We start from the raw sequence: 19,168 nt of genomic DNA, 5'->3' as shown, positions 1-19,168 counted from the left end.
CTGGGTGGCTCAGCTGGTTGAGCGCTGACTTCAGCTCAGATCATGATCTCACAGTTCTGTGGGTTTGAGCCCCACAATGGGCTCTGTGCGGACACCTTGGAGCCTGGACCCTGCTTCAGATTCTTTGTCTCCCTCTCTGCCCCTCCCCTGCTCACGCTCTGTCTCTGTCTCTCAAAAATAAATAAACATTTTTAAAAAATTTAAGTAAAATAAAAGTTAAACATACATCTGTCATGGGAATACAAGCTGGTGCAGCCACTCTGGAAAACAGTATGGAGATTCCTCAAAAAACTAAAAATAGAACTACCCTACGACCCAGCAATTGCACTACTAGGTATTTATCCAAGGGATGCAGGTGTGCTGTTTCGAAGGGACACATGCACCCCAATGTTTATAGCAGCACTATCAACAATAGCCAAAGTATGGAAAGAGCCCAAATGTCCATCAATGGATGAATGGATAAAGAAAATGTGGTACATATATACAATGGAGTATTATTCGGCAATCAAAAAGAATGAAATCTTGCTATTTGCAACTATGTGGATGGAACTGGAGGGTATTATGCTAAGTGAAATTAATCAGTCAGAGAAAGACAAATATCATATGACTTCACTCATATGAGAACTTTAAGAGACAAAACAGATGAACATAAGGGAAGGGAAACAAAAATAATATAAAAACAGGGTGGGGGACAAAACATAAGAGACTCTTAAATATGGAGAACAAAGAGAGGGTTACTGGAGGGGTTGTGGGAGGGGGGATGGGTTAAATGGGTAAGGGGCACTGAGGAATCTACTCCTGAAATCACTGTTGCACTATATTCTAACTAATTTGGATGTAAATTTAAAAAATAAAATGAAATAAAATGAAATGAAATAAAATAAAATAAAATAAAATAAAATAAAATAAAATAAAATAAAATAAATGCATGCATGTGCATGCACACACACACAAGATGGAGGTTTTCAAAGGTAAAAGTACTCAGGTAGAAAAATAAAAGAAAAATATGAAAAAAAACCCATACATCTGTCATATGACATGACCATTTCATTCCTAGAGATTTACCCAAGAGAAATAAAAGCACATATTCACACAAACACTTGTACACAAATATCCATAGCAACTTAATTTGTAGTAGCCTGAACGTGGAAACAACCCAAATGTCCATTGATAGGTAAAGAGATAGCCAAATTGTTGTATCATTCATGCAATAGAATACTACTTAGCAATGAAAAGAAATTAACTGTTAATATACACAATATGGATGAATCTCAAAACAATTATGCTGACTGATAAGAAGAACAAATAAAAATATTACATACTAGATGAGTTCATTTATGTAAATTTCAGACAATGCCAACTAATCTACAGTGACAGGGCAACAGATGGGTGGTTGACTACAGATAGTGGGGATGGGAGGGAGGGATGACAAAGGGACATGAGGAAACTTTTGGGAGTGATGGATATACTCATTATGTTGATTGTGGTTATGGTATTACAGGTGGACACATGTGTTAAAACTCACCATATTGTATACTTGAAGTATGTTCAGTTTATATATATAATATATAACTTAATAAAGTTTATATACATTAATTATAACAATAAAGCTATTTAAAAAGAAGAAGAGGAAAGGGCAGAGTCTCCCTGTATCCCCATTGTGGTCTTCTGTTGCCCTCAGGATATAAGGAGCACCCAGCTCAGTCTGCAAGTCCTTTCTAGCAGCCTGGTCACCCTTTCCAGACTCACCTCTTGTATCTCTCTTGTGTGGCAATGAATCAGTTGTGGCTCCCTGAATGTACCATGCTATTCTACACTTGTGCGCGCTGTGCCCTCTGCCAGCAGGGCTGTCTCCTGCCTCAACCACCCAGAAAACTCCTACTCCATTGTCAAGGCCCTGCTCAGTAGTGCCCTCTCCACAGAAACCTTCCCAGCCCTAGCAGGTCACTGTGAACAGCAACTTCCTCTGTACTCCACAGTCCAAGTACACAATTTGCTGTTAGCATCCGTTCATCGCAGCAGACTATGGGCTCCTTGAGGCTAGCGACAGCATCACATACATCCCTGTCTTGTCTGTGCCAGGCCCATGAGCATCCGTGAGGCTTTATTCAGTGAATTTAATATGCCCAGGAAAGTGGGGTGGGTCAGCATGGGGTGGGGCATGAGAGATTCGGAAGAACAGGAGCTAAGAGGTGGGAAGAACCAGGAAGGGCAGAAGGCACAGCCTCCAAGGAGAGGCAGACTGCTTCCCTAGAAAGAGAAGAGATTATACTATTAGGACTCAGCCAGAGCCTCAGGTGGGTGGGGTTGGGTAAGATGGGCCCCCTTATTCCCCACACAAGGAGCTGAGGACTCTGCTCCAAGGCTCATCAGGAAATTCCAACAACTGTTTGCCTGCATTCCCCAGGCCTGGTGAAAAATGGCATCAAAGACTCCATCTGCAGCTAACAGCTCCGAGGGGTGGAATGGGCGGCAGGCCCCTCAGTGACTCCTGGACACAGTAAGAGAGAGAAACACTGCAAAAGGAACCCCATGAGCCCTGATGACTTGAGTAACTGCCCAGCAGTACTGGCCACCTCTTCCTCCATGTGTTCGGGGGTCCTACGCAGCCTTCTGACTGGATGACTGTGTGGGGGCAACCCTTTCTCCATTTAGCCCTGCAGCCTTGGCTTTCCCATTCAGCTGTAACCTATTAGGAGCTGGGATACACAGGTGGAAGAGAGCTCCCACTCTTCCTGATCAATCAGGGAACAGTGCCAGGGCCTAGTACAGTCGGCCCAGAGGAAATCAGTCTTCGGGATCAAATCTGGGAGAATAAATACCCAGCAATGATGGGTATTCCCACAAGCATCTAGATTGGTAACTAGAGACACATGTGTGTGCCAGGGGCTGAAAGTCCCTGCACCACTGGAGCATACTCAGGAGGAGGGACAGCCAAGAGCCAGAGGCACTGCCCCGGGGTAACAAGCCTGGGCCCAAGTCAGAAATGCATCATTTGTCCAATGATCATCAAACTATTTTCTGATGCCACAGGCAGATAATCATAAGTGAAATTCTTCTTTCAAAATACAAGTGATACCACCGGGGCCGATCCCATTATTTACTCTTGAGCAGAATCAGCCATGACCTTGTTGCTCTTGGGTCCCATCCCAGCTGGTTAAGTAAGTGGCTTCCCACCAAAGGGCTCATTAAAGGTCAGCCTCTCTTAGAAGGTATCTTGTGGCACCTCTCTTGGAGATGGGCCTTCTAATGTCACATTGTTTGAAAATTTATCAAGCTGGCATCCCAAAGTGAGATCCTACAAACTCATTCTTAAGCCCACACACTCTAGCTTAGAAAAGTTGCTAAGACTCTCGTCACCTCAGCATCTTCGATGGCAAAGCATCTGTAATTCACTTCTTTTCTTTCAATCCACAAATGTTCTTAGGTTCCTGCTGCATGTGGAGCACTGTGCTAGGTATCTCAAAGAAGAGAGATGAATACCTTACCAGATAGAGGCTTGCAGCCAGCACTCAGACACTCACTGACCCTCACAGCCTGAGAGCCAGGTCCAGTGAGAGTGCTTAGGGATGCCGAAAGTGAGGGCAAGGGCAAAGGGCTCACAGCACAGTGGCCACACAACACAATTCAAAGTGCTCTATGAACTGATCAAAGATGTTCCAGAGCAGGTGTAGCAGGAGCAAAGTGGGAACAGCATCTGGATTATGTCATTATCATTCATATCTCACTCTCCAGCAGAATTAGATGAGCTGGTCTTTCTACCGGGAGTATCAAGGGTCAGGTGAAGGCTTTGTGGGGAGGGGCTGTTTCAACAGTCTCTGAGTAATAAAAAGAGGTTTGCCAGACGGATAAAGGGTGAAAGGGAAGCCCAGGCCAAGAAAACAAGATTAGCAATCTGAGAGAAATGTCTTAAGATATGAGATAAGATGTGCCTTAAAAGAAGTACAAACTTTGCTATTCAAAGAATTCCAGAGAAATTCCCCAAATTAAAAAAAAAAAAAAAAAAGATGCAGTAATATTGGCCTCTTGATACAAGAATGTGCGCCTGAGTCTGGCACTGGCCTAATTCTCCTCCCTCTGTCTCTGCAGGGAATTTCTTGGAGATAGCTAATGCTACAAGCCCTTGTTAATGTTTTCTTCCAAATACACACTGATTCCCCACTGGATAATTAGGATGTAGCTGAACCTTTGGAGAACAGTTGTTTTCTCTAAAGGGTATAAACTGCGGCAGTCCAGGGACTGACTAGGGCTCCTTAATTGATGTATTTTATCTGCATTTGAATCTCATATTCTATTTTGTAAGGGCATGCACCTTCTTTTTTTTTTTTTTTTTTTTTTTTTTTAGCTGTTTGAGCTTATTTAAAGAGCTGTCTATTTTATACATTCATATGAGTAAAACGGCATAAAGTGCCGCATTTGATAAGAAAGTGGTTGCTTTATACAATGTAGTCTATAATGATTTTGGATCATAGAACTGCTCTTTCTTCCAGACCTGGGCTGCTCTATAGCCAGCGCAATGATTTCCAAACTGCTGCCTACCCCACCCGATGGAAATCTAGAAAGGTCTCTCCAGGCAGGGACCGTGCAATACACATTGTCAGAGTGGACGTGTCCAGACCTCACCTCCCAGGGAACTGATATAAGGGCCATAGGGACAGGAATGACTGAGGTTAAGCTCAGGAAAGGACAGGGGGTTCCCTAACCAACACCAAATGGTCTGAAGGGACAGGATACTGCAGTGTCATCTGAGTTTTGGTAGCTCTTATTTTTTCTAATTTTTATTATTATTTTTTTTTGAGAGAGAGAGAGTGCATGCGAGTGGGGGAGAGGGGCTGAGGGAGAGGGAGACAGAGAGAGAGAGAGAGAGAGAGAGAGAGAGAGAGAGAGAGAGAGAGAGAGAGTCTTAAGCAGGCTCCACACTCAGCACAGAGGCTGACATAGGGCTCGACGTGGGGTTTGATCCCATGACCCTGGGATCACAACTTGAGCCAAAATGAAGAGTCATATGCTCAACCAACTGAGCCACCCAGGTGCCCCTTTTGGGAGCTCTTATTAAGAAGAAAATGTTATTGGGGCTTCTGGGTGGCTCAGTCAGTTAAGCGTATGACTTCAACTTGGGTCATGATCTCACTGTTCGTGGGTTCAAGCCCCACATCAGGCTCTGTGCAGGCAGCTCAGAGCCTGACGACTGCTTCAGACTCTGTGTCTCCCTCTCTCTCTGCCACTCCTCTGCTCAAGCTCTGTCTCTCTGTCTCTCAAAAATAAATAAACATTAAAAAGAATTATAAAAAAAAAAGAAGAAGAAAACGTTATCCACAGAAAAGTGTCTGTGACCTTGGAAACACAAAACCCTCTGGTGTCAGGGAGAACTGTTGTGAGCTGGGCTGGCAGGGGTGGCCAGGTGGGGGGCTGTAATGGGGTGGGAAGAAAAGTCAGAAGTGACTCTAGGAAGAGCCTGCTTAGCCCCCAGGGGAGTCTCTTGTTGCAGCTTCCCATGATGGGGATGGACACTCCTGGCCTCCTGGCCCCAGGAAGCTGGTTCCTCTGGGAAGGGACACTCACCAGTAGCCTTCTAGACCCAGGGGGAGTGATTTTCCCAGAAGTTCAGCTCGTAAGCCAAGGCACCCCAAACCATCTGCAGTCTAATACCCTAATAGGCCTAATGGCACTTCCAGAGATACTACTGAGGCCATGGTCCAGATTTCCTGAGAGGCTCTTCATGCTCCCCAGCACTAGAGCTGCTGGTCAGGCGCCTCTCCTGAGAAGTGAAGTGACTTATGTAAGGTCAAATAGCATGAGAAGATCTGCCAACTTCTGTTTTAGGAAATACAGTTGCCGAAAATAACAAAAAATGCTGGCTGAAACATGAAAAATGCCTTCTTGAGAACAATGAAGAACTGGAGAAAGAAAAAAGAATATGGTCAAAATGGAAGGAGAGGCAAAAACCTAGAGAAGTAAGGAAAACTGAAGTCCTTCTGGCTCTTGCTAATATAGGCATATCTGAATCTCAGTTTTAATGGCCTTGAGGGGCAATGTGGATAAATGTCAAAACTCAGGACCTGACCCAAGTAAGGAATCTACCAAAAGACACTCCCAGATTAAACTGGTACCCTAAAACTGGTACCCAGGGAATGAAAAAGAAGGGGAAGGGGCTGTTCCTGAGAAGTTACACCATCAGCTGACCTTCACACAGAGTAGCAGCCCAAATTCACATCAATGGGATGGTTCAAAAAACCCAAAGTCATGAATTTAGTTCAAACTACTCCTGCACTGCTAATACTGTGGGGCACCTGGCAGAAGGATGTGTAAATCCTACCTGGGGGAAGGTATCTTCATCCTAAGCCTCAACAAATACCCACTAATAAATTTTCCAATATACTCAGTGGTACACAAGCTAGAAATAACCAAGCACACGAGGAAACAATGAACAAGAACCAGAAGAGACAGCACATAGCCCACATGAACCTACACCTTCAAATGACAGGATTGCCAAGCACAGATTATAAACCAACCATATTTAATATGTTTAATGAAATAGAGGACAAGTTTGGAAATATCTGCAAAAAATAGGAAATTATAAAGAATGACCTAACAGATCTGAGAAAGAAGCAAACAGAACTTCCAGAAACGAAAATACTATAACTGTAATTTTAAAATGCAGTGGAAGATTAGATTTAGCTAAAGGGGCCATTTGCAAACTGGCAGATGGATGAGAAAGAAAGCAAGAGGAATAGCAGAGAGAGACCAAAAGACAGAAAATATGGAATCCACATACTGCAAAATTCATCCCTTTAAAATGTACAATTTAGAGGCACCTGGGTGGCTCAGCTGGTTAAGTGTCTGACTTTGGCTCAGGTCATGATCTCACGGTTCATGGGTTGGAGCCCCGTATCTCTATGCTGCCAGCTCAGAGCCTGGAGCCTGCTTCGGATTCTGTGTCTCCCTCTCTCTCTGCCCCTTCCACACTTGCACTCTATCTCTCTCTCTCAAAAATAAATAAACATTTAAAAAAATTAAATAAATAAAATATATAATTTAGTAGTCTTTAGTGTATTAACAGAGTTATGCAACCACCACCACTACCTAATTTTAGAATATTTTCATTACCTGAAAAAGAAACTCTATACCATTAATAATCACTCCCCATTCTCTCCTACCCCCAGACCCTGCGGGTCTATTGTCTCTGTGGACTTGCCTATTCTGGATATTTCATATAAATGGAGTCATACAATAAGTGGCCTTTTGTGTCTGGTTTCTTTCACTTGGCATAAAGTTTTCAGAGTTGATCCCTGTTGTAGTTGTAGCCATACTTCATTCCTTCAATGGCTGGGTAATGTTGCATTGTGTGGATATGCCATTTTTATTTGTCCATTCATCTGTTGATGGACATTTGGGTTGTTTCTACTTTTTGGCTATTAAGAAGCATGTTGCTATAAACATTTGCATTTAAAAAAAGAAAAAAATACAGAGGAAGGGCTCAGAGACATGGAAAAGAATGGCCTAAGCTTCTTCTCTAGAAGGAGAGAGAGACTGGAGAGGCGATTCTTTTTTTTTTTTTTTTAATTTTTTAAAAATGTTTATTTATTTTTGAGAGAGAGAGACAGAGTGTGAGCAGGGAAGGGGCAGAGGGAGAGGGAGATACAGAATCCAAAGCAGGGTCCAGGCTATGAGCCATCAGCACAGAGCCGGATGCAGGGCTCGAACTCACAGGTCAGGAGATCATGACCTGAGTGGAAATCAGAAGCTTAACCAACTGAGCCACCCAGGCACCCCTGGAGAGAGGCAATTCTTGAAGAGATACTGGCTTAGAATTTTTCAGAACTGATAAGAGATGCCATTCAGAGATAAGAATACCAAGAAAATTCAAGCAGGATTTTAAAAAGGAAGAGGAAAATAAAGAAACACATATAGTAAATTGCAGAACACAAACATAAGAGACAGAGACAGTGACAGAGAGAGAGAGAGAGAGAGAGAGAGAGAGAGAGAGAGAGAATAGCAAAGAAAAAGTAGTGTACCTTATACCAACAGCTCATTTGTCAATGGCAACAGTAGAAGCTGGGGGTGGAAGGGACCAGACAACCCAGAATTCTTCAACCAGGGAAAACATCTTCCATGAATGACCACAAAGCAAACACATTTTCAGACAAACAAAAACAGAGCATGTGTAACCGGAGAACTCTCATTAAAGGATATTGTAAAGAATGTATGTTGGGCAGAAAGAAAATGATCCCAGATGGAAGATCTGAGATATAAGAAGATGTGAAGAGCCAAAAAAGTAGTAAATATGTGTGTAAAACTAAACAAATGTTGGCTTATACTATAATGATAATTACAAGGTCTTGTGAGGTTATAGCAAAACAAGACAGAATTAAAGCACAAAACATATAATGAAGGGGAAAACAGAGTTAAGATGCTTTAAAGTTCTGCACTACCAAAGAGGAAGGTAAAGTAACTAGCTAACTTTAGGCCTTGGTAAGTATACATGTGGTAATTTCAAGGTAACCACTAAAAGGAAAAAGAAAAAGAAACACAATGTGTAACTTCTAATTAGTAGAGGAGAAAAAAAGACAGTAATAATACTAAAAAAAAAAAAAAAATCAGTCCATAAGAGAAACACAAAAAAGATAAGAAGAATAAAAAGCACAAAATAGGATAAAGGATTCAACATCGCATTGTGTGTGTGTGTGTGTGTGTGTGTGTGTGTGTGTGTGTGTGTGTGTGTAATGGAGCCGGGTTTTGTTCCCTGCTCCGCACGGCTGCGGAAAGTCACCCTCCCTCCCCAGGGGACCCCCACTGCCTCCTGACACAGCCCCCACACTACTTGTCCACTTTAGACATCTGAACGCTACCAGGCTTCACAGCCTACCCCTTCCGGTGCCCTCTCCCACAACCCCCAGCAGTGCTGGGCTCCCTGAGGCAAGAGACTCAGACACCGCATTAACAACTGCCTGGTGCAGCAATACCTCCATTCACTCCTCAAAGCTACTCCACAAGTTGGTGTTAACATCATCCCAGTTTCATTGATGAGGAAACTGAGGCTTTGAGAAATGAACTAACTTGCCCAAGGTTGCCCAACTATAAAAGCAGCAAACCTGGCTTTGTTTGTCTGACTCAGAGGTCCCATGCCTTTAAGCATTAAGCTAGCTAGCTTTCAAGGTTGTTGTTGTTGTTTTGTTTTTTTTCAGTTGTGGTAAAATACACATAACATAAAATTTACCATCTTAGCCATTTAAAAAATTTTTTTAATATTGATTTTAAGAGAGAGAGACAGAGCACAAGTAGGAGAGGGGCAGAGAGACAGAGGGAGACAGAATCTGAAGAAGGTTCCAGGCTCTGAGCTGTCAGCAGAGTCGGACGTGGGAGCCTGAACTCACTGACCTGAGCCAAAGTTGGACACTTAATCGACTGAGCCACCCAGGCACCCCCATCTTAGCCATTTTTAAGTGTCCAGTTCCATGGCATTAAAAGTACATTCACACTGTTACATAACCATCACCAGCATTCATCTCCAAACTTCTTTACATCTTACAAAGCTGAAACTCTGTGCCCATCTAACAACTTCCCCCTTCCCAAGCACAGCTTGGGAGACCAGGGCACATTCTCCTGGATCTTGACATGTACAGCATTCACGCCTGTGCTGTGTAACCCTCCCAGCCACATGCTCTCCTTGTGTGTGAAGCAACAGGGAAGTTTCTGTGGACATGGGCACTCCTGGGTGGTCTAAAGGCTGGTTCTGAATTTAGGAGTTGTCTTATGTGGACCTTCTTACCCCTCTCGCCTTCAGAGGTGAACGCTGGCTTCTATTAACCCCAAGTCTCCAGCCTGGACAGTGGTATGCATCTCTGTACCATCACACAGAGTTTTAGAATTCCTTTCCAGAATTCATAACAAAACTATACACTGCAAACCTCCCACCATTCCGCCAAGACTCAGACCCAATTGAAGCAATCCATATAGATACGGTGCTGTGTGGATGACACCAGGTGCTGAGGGGCTATGATGCAATGAGGAAGGTACAGACCTGTCCGTGTCCAGAAGGAGCTGACAATCTAGGTGGAGAGATAAGTCCCGTGGAAAAGCTATGAACACGGAAATGGGATGAGGCCTAATTACCAGTTTCAGGCCACAGGGGAAGAGGTTCTGCAAGACTGAGCCTTGGACACAGGGTTAGTACATCTGAGGGTGCCAAGGCAGGAGCAGGCCCAACCAGCTGACAGAAACTGAAATGCAAGCTGGCTCATGAGGGACCAAGTGCAGGGGGTACTCGTGTACACAAAACTGAGGGATGAGAAAAGTGCACACCAGGTAAAGGGTATGGATGTCCCTGAGGCCACCAGCCTGTCTGGGTGGACGGAGGCTAGATGAAAGAGCCAGGTAAAAGAAGCTGAGGTTGGAAATGGGCCAGGCTGATGACATCAGGCTGAGATTGGGTCTTCATGGGGACAGTGAGGCATTGTGGAGGGCCTGATGAGTGCAGGACTGAAGGGAATATACATCAGGTAGCCCCTACTTTCTTTCCTCCACAGTCTCAGTGCAATGTGCTGAGCCCTGAACCCTACAGGAGCACTTCCTTTCTGAACCCAACAAAGGGCAGAAGAAAAAATAAAGCCCAGATCCATCTCACAAAGGGAAAACCAGCCTCTCCCAAACCTAGTTCTTCAACTTACACCCAAGACCTTAAGTATGCTCTTTAAAACCTTTCACCCATTGAAGTTCCTTTTCTTTGAAACCATAAAAGAACACGGGACTAGTTTGTCCTTTTGGCAGGAAAATCCCACATGCAACTTGCCACATTTATAGAGTGGAAACTGCTGGCCTGGGAGCCTGGGTCCTTTGTGGACCCAGGGATTAAGGCACTATGTGATGAGCCAATTGAGTGATCTTGGACAGGTCACTGAATCTTATGAAACCTCAGTTTGCTCACTCCTGGTATGATGATAACAACAACAGCTGGTCCCACTCAGAAAGACTGCCTCCCTTCCACACACGTGGGTTGTTGCAAGTGCCAACAAGGATGTCAGGCAGGTTGAGATTCCAGTTGGTTTTTAGAACCCTAAGAGTGGTTGTCTCTCCCACTGGGGAGTTCCAGATCCTTTGGCTGTCACTACAGGAAACAGATGTCAGGGAAGGCAAATTATCACCAGAACCACATGACCATCAAGCACGGAATGGCCTCAAAAGGATGTCTTCTGGTCTTTGCCTCCATGACCAATGCCAGAGAGAAACACCAGAGCATCCAAAGCACGATCCCCATCAAGTGCTTGAGTGTCCAGCAAGAAGTCAGAGGCTGAATAGTTTATGAGACATCAGAGACTGGAACAGGGTGGTGGCTTCATGAAGAGGTAGAGATGGAGGTGTGGTGGGGAGAAGACAGTACTGACCCAGAGCACTAGGAATCTTGAAAGAAAATGAACCTAGATTCTTACCTCACATCAGATACAAAAATTAAAATGGATCACTGACTTAAAGGTAAGAACAAAAACTACAAAATGAGTAGAAGAAAATATAGGAGAAATTCTTGATGGCCTTGGATTTGGCAAAGATTTCGTACACAGTACACAATAGCACAGGCTTTAAAAGATAAAAATCAAGGGACGCCTGGGTGGCTCAGTTGGTTAAGCATCCGACTTTGGCTCAGGTCATGATCTCGCGGTCTGTGAGTTCGAGCCCTGCGTCGGGCTCTGTGCTGAGAGCTCAGAGCCTGGAGCCTATTTCAGATTCTGTGTCTCCCTCTCTCTCTGACCCTCCCCCGTTCATGCTCTGTCTCTCTCTGTCTCAAAAATAAATAAACATTTTAAAAAAAGATAAAAATCAATATATTGATCTAAAAATCTTCACCGAGATTTTAAACTTTTGTACTTCAAAATACACTGCTACAAAAATGAAAAGGTAAGCCAAAGATTAGGAGAAAATATTTGCAAAGCATACATCCACCTATAAACAAATATAAACATTAGTCTTTTCATTGATATTTCAACATAGTTGTTACCTTGTGCCACTTCATCACGGAACTTGTCAATAAACTCCAAGGGGGAAATATAACATATTTGAATATATATTTGAAATACAAGCCTTTTGGTGGATAGTTTATAAATATTTATAATATATATAATTTTATATAATATGTAACATTATAATATGTAACATATTTTAGTGTATCATAACATATAATATAATATAAATTATAATTATTTTATATATTATATTAATATGAACACCCCAACTTTAAAAGTGGGAAAAATCTGAAGAAACACTTTACCAGAGAAAATATATAAATGGCAAGTAAACACATGGAAAGATGTTCAACATCATAGTTATTAGGGATATGTAAATTAAAAGCATAATGAGATACTACTACATACCCACTAAAATGGCTAAAATTAAAAAGACTTATCATACCAAGTGTTGTCAAGGATATGGGCCAACTATAACTCTCATAGAAATTGCTGGTAGAAATATAAAATGATTCAACCACTTTGGAAAACAGTTTGGCAGGTTTTTACGTTTATTTATTTATTTTGAAAGAGAGAGAGAGAGAGAAAATCCCAAGCAGGCTCTACACTGTCAGCTCGGAACACGACATGGGGCTCAAACCCACGAATTGGGACATCATGATCTGAGCTGAAACCAAGATTCAGATGCCTAACTGACTAATCCACCCAAGTGCCCCAGTTTGGTAGTTTTTTAAAAATTTAAAATGTACATACACCATATGACGCAGCCATTCCACTCCTAGGTAATTACCCAAGAAAAATAAAAACACACATTCACTCAAACACTTGTACATGAACATTCATAGAAGTTATATTTGTGGTAGCCCGAAACCAGAAACAACTCAATTGTCCATCCACAATTGGATATGGATAAACAAACTGTGGTATATCCACACAATAGACCACTACACAGCAATAAAAAGAAACTATTTATACATGTAATGACATGGGTGAACACTAAAATAATGAAGCTATGAAATAAGGCAGACAAAGTGCACCTACTATGATTCCACATATATACAATTCTAGAAAATGTAAACTGATCTACAGTGGCTGATAGCAGATCAGTGGTTGGCTAAGTGGGACAGGAAGGACAGGGATGAAGGATTTCAAAGGGGCACAGGAAAATGAGTGATGAATACATTCCTTGTCTTGACGGTGGTAATGGTTTCACAGGGATAGACACATGTCAAACTCATCAAATTGTATGCTTTAAATATATGCAGTTTACTGTACATAAGTTATGTTTCAATAAAACTGTTCAAAAGAGGGGGAAGAAGGTGTCCACACTTGGCCCCTTGGTGGAGACCAGTCACTCTTCTTCACCTACTCATCCATACCTCTCTCACTTGTTCTAGGGTTCTCAAGGGAAAGGGCTGTATCTTCTGTGTCAAGTCTCCTGTAGAGGAAGAGGGTGACATCATATGATGGAGGAGACTCCTTGGGCAGCAGCAGAAGGCCAGTGGTGATTACATTTGGCTCCCGGAGGAATCTACCCAACCACGGGACATGTACGCCACTGTCATTCCTGCCTTATTTGTGGAATGTGCAACAACTGACTCTGGAAATAGTCCCAACATTGCTGCAGAGCTGGATAAGGAAGAGGGGAGGTGCTGAGCCATGCTTGGCTCTTGAAGGAACTGAACTACCCAGGCTTACCCTTCAGGTTGGGGCTGTCAGACAAGATGGTCATTATATAACCTACAGTGACTCGTCAAATTCTGGAGCCAGAAAGCCAAAGCTATGTGCAAGGTGCTCCTGCAGCAACTGGCTAAACCTAGATTCCAATCTTTCCTACGCTGACCTGATTGAGGTCTCTTGAGGTACTGACTCCTGAGGGCTAAACACTTGACTCTATAGGAGGGAGTTAATTTCTATGGCATTCAACTAGGCTAAGAATGCAATCCTCCACCCTGTTGGCAGTCCTGCCAACATGTGTGACCTGCCCTCAACCTCTGTGTGTTTTCCTTGATAGCATGAGCCTTACTAAAAGAAAGCTGGATTCATAAATATCCAACCAGGGGCACCTGAGTGGCTCAGTTGGTTAAGCATCCAACTTCGGCTCAGGTCATGATCTCGCGGTCCATGGGTTTGAACCCCATGTCAGGCTCTGTGCTGACAGTTCAGAGCCTGGAGCCTGCTTTGGATTCTATGTCCCCCTCTCTCTGCCCCTCCCCTGCTCGTGCTCTGTCTCTCTCTCTCAAAAATAAATAAACATAAAAAAAATGTTTCTAAAAAAAATCCAACTCTAAAATGGATTTACGTGTTAGGGTTACTACTCACATGACTAAAGGAAAAACTGTTTCCTCTACTCACACTTCTGATACCAAATGTGTGGGTTTTCCCCTCACCTTAGGCAATTCTGACACTAACTACCCAGAGTTAGTGCAGACCCTGCAGGTTAAGGGCTCAGGCTCACAAGATTGCATATACTTCAGATGCCAACTGAAAGTAGTGGGTGCCCAGGTAACCCACACTTCTGTCCAACTTGGCTATAAATCAAAGGTTCCCATGAGCCCCTTTCAGGTTCAATAATTTGCTACATGGCTCACAGAACTCAGGGAAACACTTCACTGTTCCCGGTGTATTATAAAGGTCACAACTTGGGAAAAGCCAAATGGAAGAGTTGCATAGAGCAAGGTCTGGGGAAAGGGTATGGAGGTCCCACGCCCTCTCTGGGTGCACCACTCTCCTAGCGCCTCAGTGTGTTCACCAACCCAGAAGCTCTCTGATCCTTCCTTCATTCACAGATTTTATGGAGGCTCCTTTGCAAAGGCACAAATTGACTAAATCATTGGTTGTTGATGTTTAAGTCAATCCCCAGCCGCTTTCTCCTCCCCAGAGATGGGGGAGGGTGCAGGGCAGGGACTGAAGTTTCCAAGGCTCTAATCACATGCTGGTTCCTCTGGAAACCAACCCCCATTCCCCAAGAACCATCTCATCAACATAAATTCAGATATGGTTGCAAGGGCTTATAGGAGTAACAAAAAATACCCCTCTCACCTCTATCACTCAGGAAGCTGCAAGGATTTGAGAAGCTCTGTGCTAGGAACCAGTGACAAAGACCAAATATCTATTTCTTATTATATCACAAAGTTACAATGACAAAGGAATTAGACACCTGATGGACAGATGTTCTGGGTGTTCCTTTAAATCACACACTCTATCACCGCATCCACAAAATGATCTGGTTTCCAGAAACTGCCTACAGGTAGATTTTCAGGCATGCCTGAGAAGCAGGGTGACTCTTCCAGTGACAGTCATCCTCTCCCCGCTGGGTTCTAATGTGGTTCCATTTCCTTAGGAAGTTCACCTTGATTGTGACAAGGGCCAGGCTGCAGGGACAAGGGGCTGTGCATGGCAGACAGCCTGAGCTTTCTCTCTGGGTCACTATCAGTGCTCCAGTGACCTTTGTGGATGCCACAGGCCTTGCTCTGTTCTCTGGCTCAGGCCCACATCCATGTTCTCTCCTCAGCTCACTGTCTCTGTAGGCTCAGAACCTGGGATCACTCCCCATCCTCCCACACATTCCTGACTGAGCTCAGCCATCCAAATGGCGGGGAAAGCTTGCTTTCCAGATCTCTCACCCAAGAGACACTAGCTAACAACTCACCACCTGGCCAGATAACCAGGCAAAGTCTGATGAATTTTAATTAAAATCATGTGCCCAGAATGGCCATCCCAATAGGCAAGGCAAAACTAGAAGGCCTCTCTTCTGACCAAGCACTTGTCCAGGGCTCACATTGGCACAGCACGTTTCCCATTTGTGTTGTAACAAAATACGGTCTTCCCAGGGGAGCTTTGGTTCCTGCTGGCATTCAGAGAAATAAGGCTGTGAACAAGAGGGCACTAAAGCCAACTGTAGTCATGTGTGGAAGGACACAGGGCTCTGCTATCTGTCTCAGTGCCCCAGTACCTGGCCTTTAATGTGTACCACACACAGATGTACATCTATGCAGCACAGGGTGGAGGGGGCATCAGGGACCTGACCTGATTAGGAACTCAGGCCCCTGATCAAATATTTACTGGGCCCTTACTATGTGATGTTACTGTAGATTCAGCCTCATTCAGATGGATGAGGCCCCTGCCCTCATGGTTCTCACAGCCTCAGCCCTGTAACATTAGCCCTGAGAGGTCATGAACAGGGCTGACCAGGTTGGATACCAGAAGCAGCCCAGGTAGAACTCCAAAATCCCATCCCTGAGTGAAGGGAGAAAGAACTCAGGACAGGATAGGGCAAGGCCAGATACAGGAAGAAGCCGTCGACACCTCAGCCAAAAGCAAAGAGATGTGTATGGGGAGTATATCTGTGAGTGAGTGAGTGAGTGAGTGAGTGTGAATTCTGGTAGGATTTAGCAAGTGGCCAAGGCTGGCTGGGTGCCAAGGAGTCTAAAGAGAGTGAGGGCCCCCACCAGAGCTTCTCCCGAAGGCTTGATGTACTGCTCTTGGCCTTAGCAGGGCAGCTCCTGCACTAGCCTTGGGCCAGAGGTCCAGCAATGTGGGCTGGGAGCAAAGGCTGGGCTTTCAGGGATGTAGTGAGGAGTACACAAGTGAGCAGAGAAGTTCAGAAGGTGGGCCTGACAATGCAAGCAGCACACGATAGTCAGGACTATAGACCATGGCTACATCTCCCACACATTTTCTGCTGAGATACACGAGAACCAGAAACCCTTAATTGCTGCAACTGGCCTCCAGGCTCTGCTTTTCACTCACCACTTGCCTCCCATCCCCCTTCCCTAGACTTTGGCCTTCTTGGCCTGTGCCCAATTAGAGCTTGCCTTGTGAACTACACATCAGACTTGGACTTCCATGGCCTGCCTCCTGGGTAGCACCAGTTCACCCACCCTCCCCATCCTCCTGCTATTATGGCTCCTATCTGATGCAGCTCTGACTCCCACCCCACACTCACCTGCCAAACTATCAAAGTAGCTGGTTGTGCCCGACAAGGCTTTCTTAACTCTAGTTGATGGGAGTTGGTCAAGAAAGATCAATGATGGTGTGGCTCTAGGGAAGAGAGCAAAGTACAGGGACTTTTGTTATGAAATTAGGGGTCACTCAGGAGCTGAATGGGGAGGGGACCAAGGACACCTGAACAGGCATGGGGTGGAGGCAGGTCTACCTCAAGATTCAAGAGACAGAGTTGGGGGGCACTCATGACTGAATTTGGGAAGCCTCCTGGAGACCCCAGGAGCTGAGGTGAGAGGTGTCAAGAGTCACTAAGTGGGGCTTGAGGCCAGGAACCTAAGAGACTGCAGGGAACTCAGCTGGGGACAACTATCAAATTGGGCATCTTTCTCATCTGGGCTTTCTGTGCTCTTGTCCCAAGGCATCGCAGAGTTATACTGCTGGCTCCTAAAGGTCGAGCAAAGCAAAGAAGACAGATGGGACAGGCCAGCAGGAAGAAGAGCCACAGTGACCAAGACAGCTCCACACTTGGGGTAAAGAAGCCTGTTGGGTGCTCTGAATAGAGTGCTACCTTGCTCACCTTACAGCCCGAGCTACATTCTCCCCGGGGCATGGCACACTGTGGGTATAGCACTTCAGAAGATTTCCTTACTTCCTGCAGGTCACAAAGATACAGTTAGTAAATCTTGCCCTGAGGAATTTCAGATTAACTGCTCCCATCTGTCCGTCACCCAAAATCCGGAGCAGAGTTGGGACAAGACATGAGACATGTAACGATTCCAGATTCCAGGATCTCAGATATCAAAGTTAATTTGATTTCAGAAACATGTCATCAACTCCCAAGGAGAATGTGGCTCCAAGGCTCCTAATAAGTGAGAATGACAAGGCGATGCCAGCACCCACCAGTCCTACAAGTGCCATCCACAACCACCTGCAGCTGCATGGCACAGGCTAACCAAGGTGAAGACGGAGAGCGGCCTAGCGCTGAGCCAGGCTCTGCCAGTTTACTGCAGGATCCTGGACAGATCACTTCTCTCCTGGCCTCAGTTCCGGATCTGTAAAAGCCTTCTGCCCTGTGTCAGGCTACCTGGGGCAATCCCGCCCACTGAGCATGGCTTGCTCTGCACAGGCTGAGCTCTGGGTGAAGGCTGTCTGGGCCATTCACCTCCCCCCATCCGAGAAACTGAACTTCCTCTAAACCTCTGTGGCTTGTGGAAGGCTCAGCCAGCACAGAGCACTCAGGGGCCTTCCTCTGGAAGCAGCCAATTCTAGCCGTGTGGCCCTAAGTGACCAAGGATGGCTAGCTGAAAGGAGAACAGAGAAAGGAGAACCAGACTCAGAGAACACTGTTTCTGCCCCCAGACCACTGGGCTCAGCACTGCCAGACTCCCTGCTGTTCTTGAGGGAGACAGTAGTTTGAACTGACAGCCTCTAGGGCTTCTCCACACTGGGCCCTCGGCTGAGTGACTGCCCTGCTCTGTGCCTCAGTTTCTCCACTTGCAAGTGGCTCGGTTGTGAGCATTAAATAAGGAGATGCGTTAAACAAGTGTCATAGAAATGTAATTTCCCTCCTTGCTTTTCTTCTAACCTCACAGCCACCTTCCCTCAGGCAGGGCGAGCTGCGGCTCTGCTGCTTTGTTTATCATAAGACAAATTCAGAACCTGACCCCCAGATTCTGGGTGAATCAGTTAAGAAATGACTATAAAAATGCGTGGCTACGTTATGAATAAACAAACATGTGGGTGTTCCCAGTTGCTTCCTTTACATTTTTTTTTAAGCAAACTCTACTGGTAGCCGTAAAGACCCCAGTATTTTGGAAAATTTCAGTGGACAGGAATAGCAAAAAACTGTTAGCCCAAATAACTTTTTTTTAAGTTTAATTTTTTTATTGAGAGAGAGAGAACAAGCAGGGGAGGGGCAAAGAGAAGGAGAGACAGAATCCCAGCAGAGACTGACATGGGTCTCAACTCACAAACTGTGAGATCATGTCCTGACCTGAGATCAAGAGTCCGACGTTTAACCGACTGAGCCACCCAGGCACCCTGCCCAAATAACTCTTCAAATTTTCTATTCTGACCCAAATCCAATTTTAGATCATGTTGAGAATGCCTTATACTCATATGAACAGAATATGAAATTAATATTTCTATTCTCAATATTTGTTGAGAAAATAGTCTTACAATTTTAAAAACAAATTTGTTTAGAAATATTGCAAAACTAGCTTTTACACTATTTCTCATCATGCCTTATTATTATTTCTGGTGGAGTA

The 19,168-nt window shown here is 44.6% G+C and overlaps 1 long non-coding RNA gene across 4 annotated transcripts in view; it reads right to left on the bottom strand.

Moving 5' to 3' along the window:
* Positions 1–19,168, bottom strand: part of LOC109494920 — a 64,639-nt gene that overhangs the window by 25,729 nt on the left and 19,742 nt on the right. For 2 of the 4 annotated variants that reach the window (XR_006590746.1, XR_006590745.1), the window contains exon 4: positions 16,903–16,997. The exons of 1 other annotated variant lie outside the window; for it this stretch is intronic. This is a non-coding gene — a long non-coding RNA (uncharacterized LOC109494920). Of the gene's footprint in view, positions 1–12,709; positions 13,393–16,902; positions 16,998–19,168 lie in introns of those variants that run through there. One more of the 4 variants, XR_006590748.1, reaches the window with a different exon arrangement.

This window comes from Felis catus, chromosome E2 (genome assembly GCF_018350175.1).
Source record: "Felis catus isolate Fca126 chromosome E2, F.catus_Fca126_mat1.0, whole genome shotgun sequence".
Lineage (NCBI taxonomy): Eukaryota > Metazoa > Chordata > Mammalia > Carnivora > Felidae > Felis > Felis catus.
The sequence above is the reverse complement of the archived record's forward strand: the minus strand, read 5'-3'. Positions and strand labels throughout refer to the sequence as shown.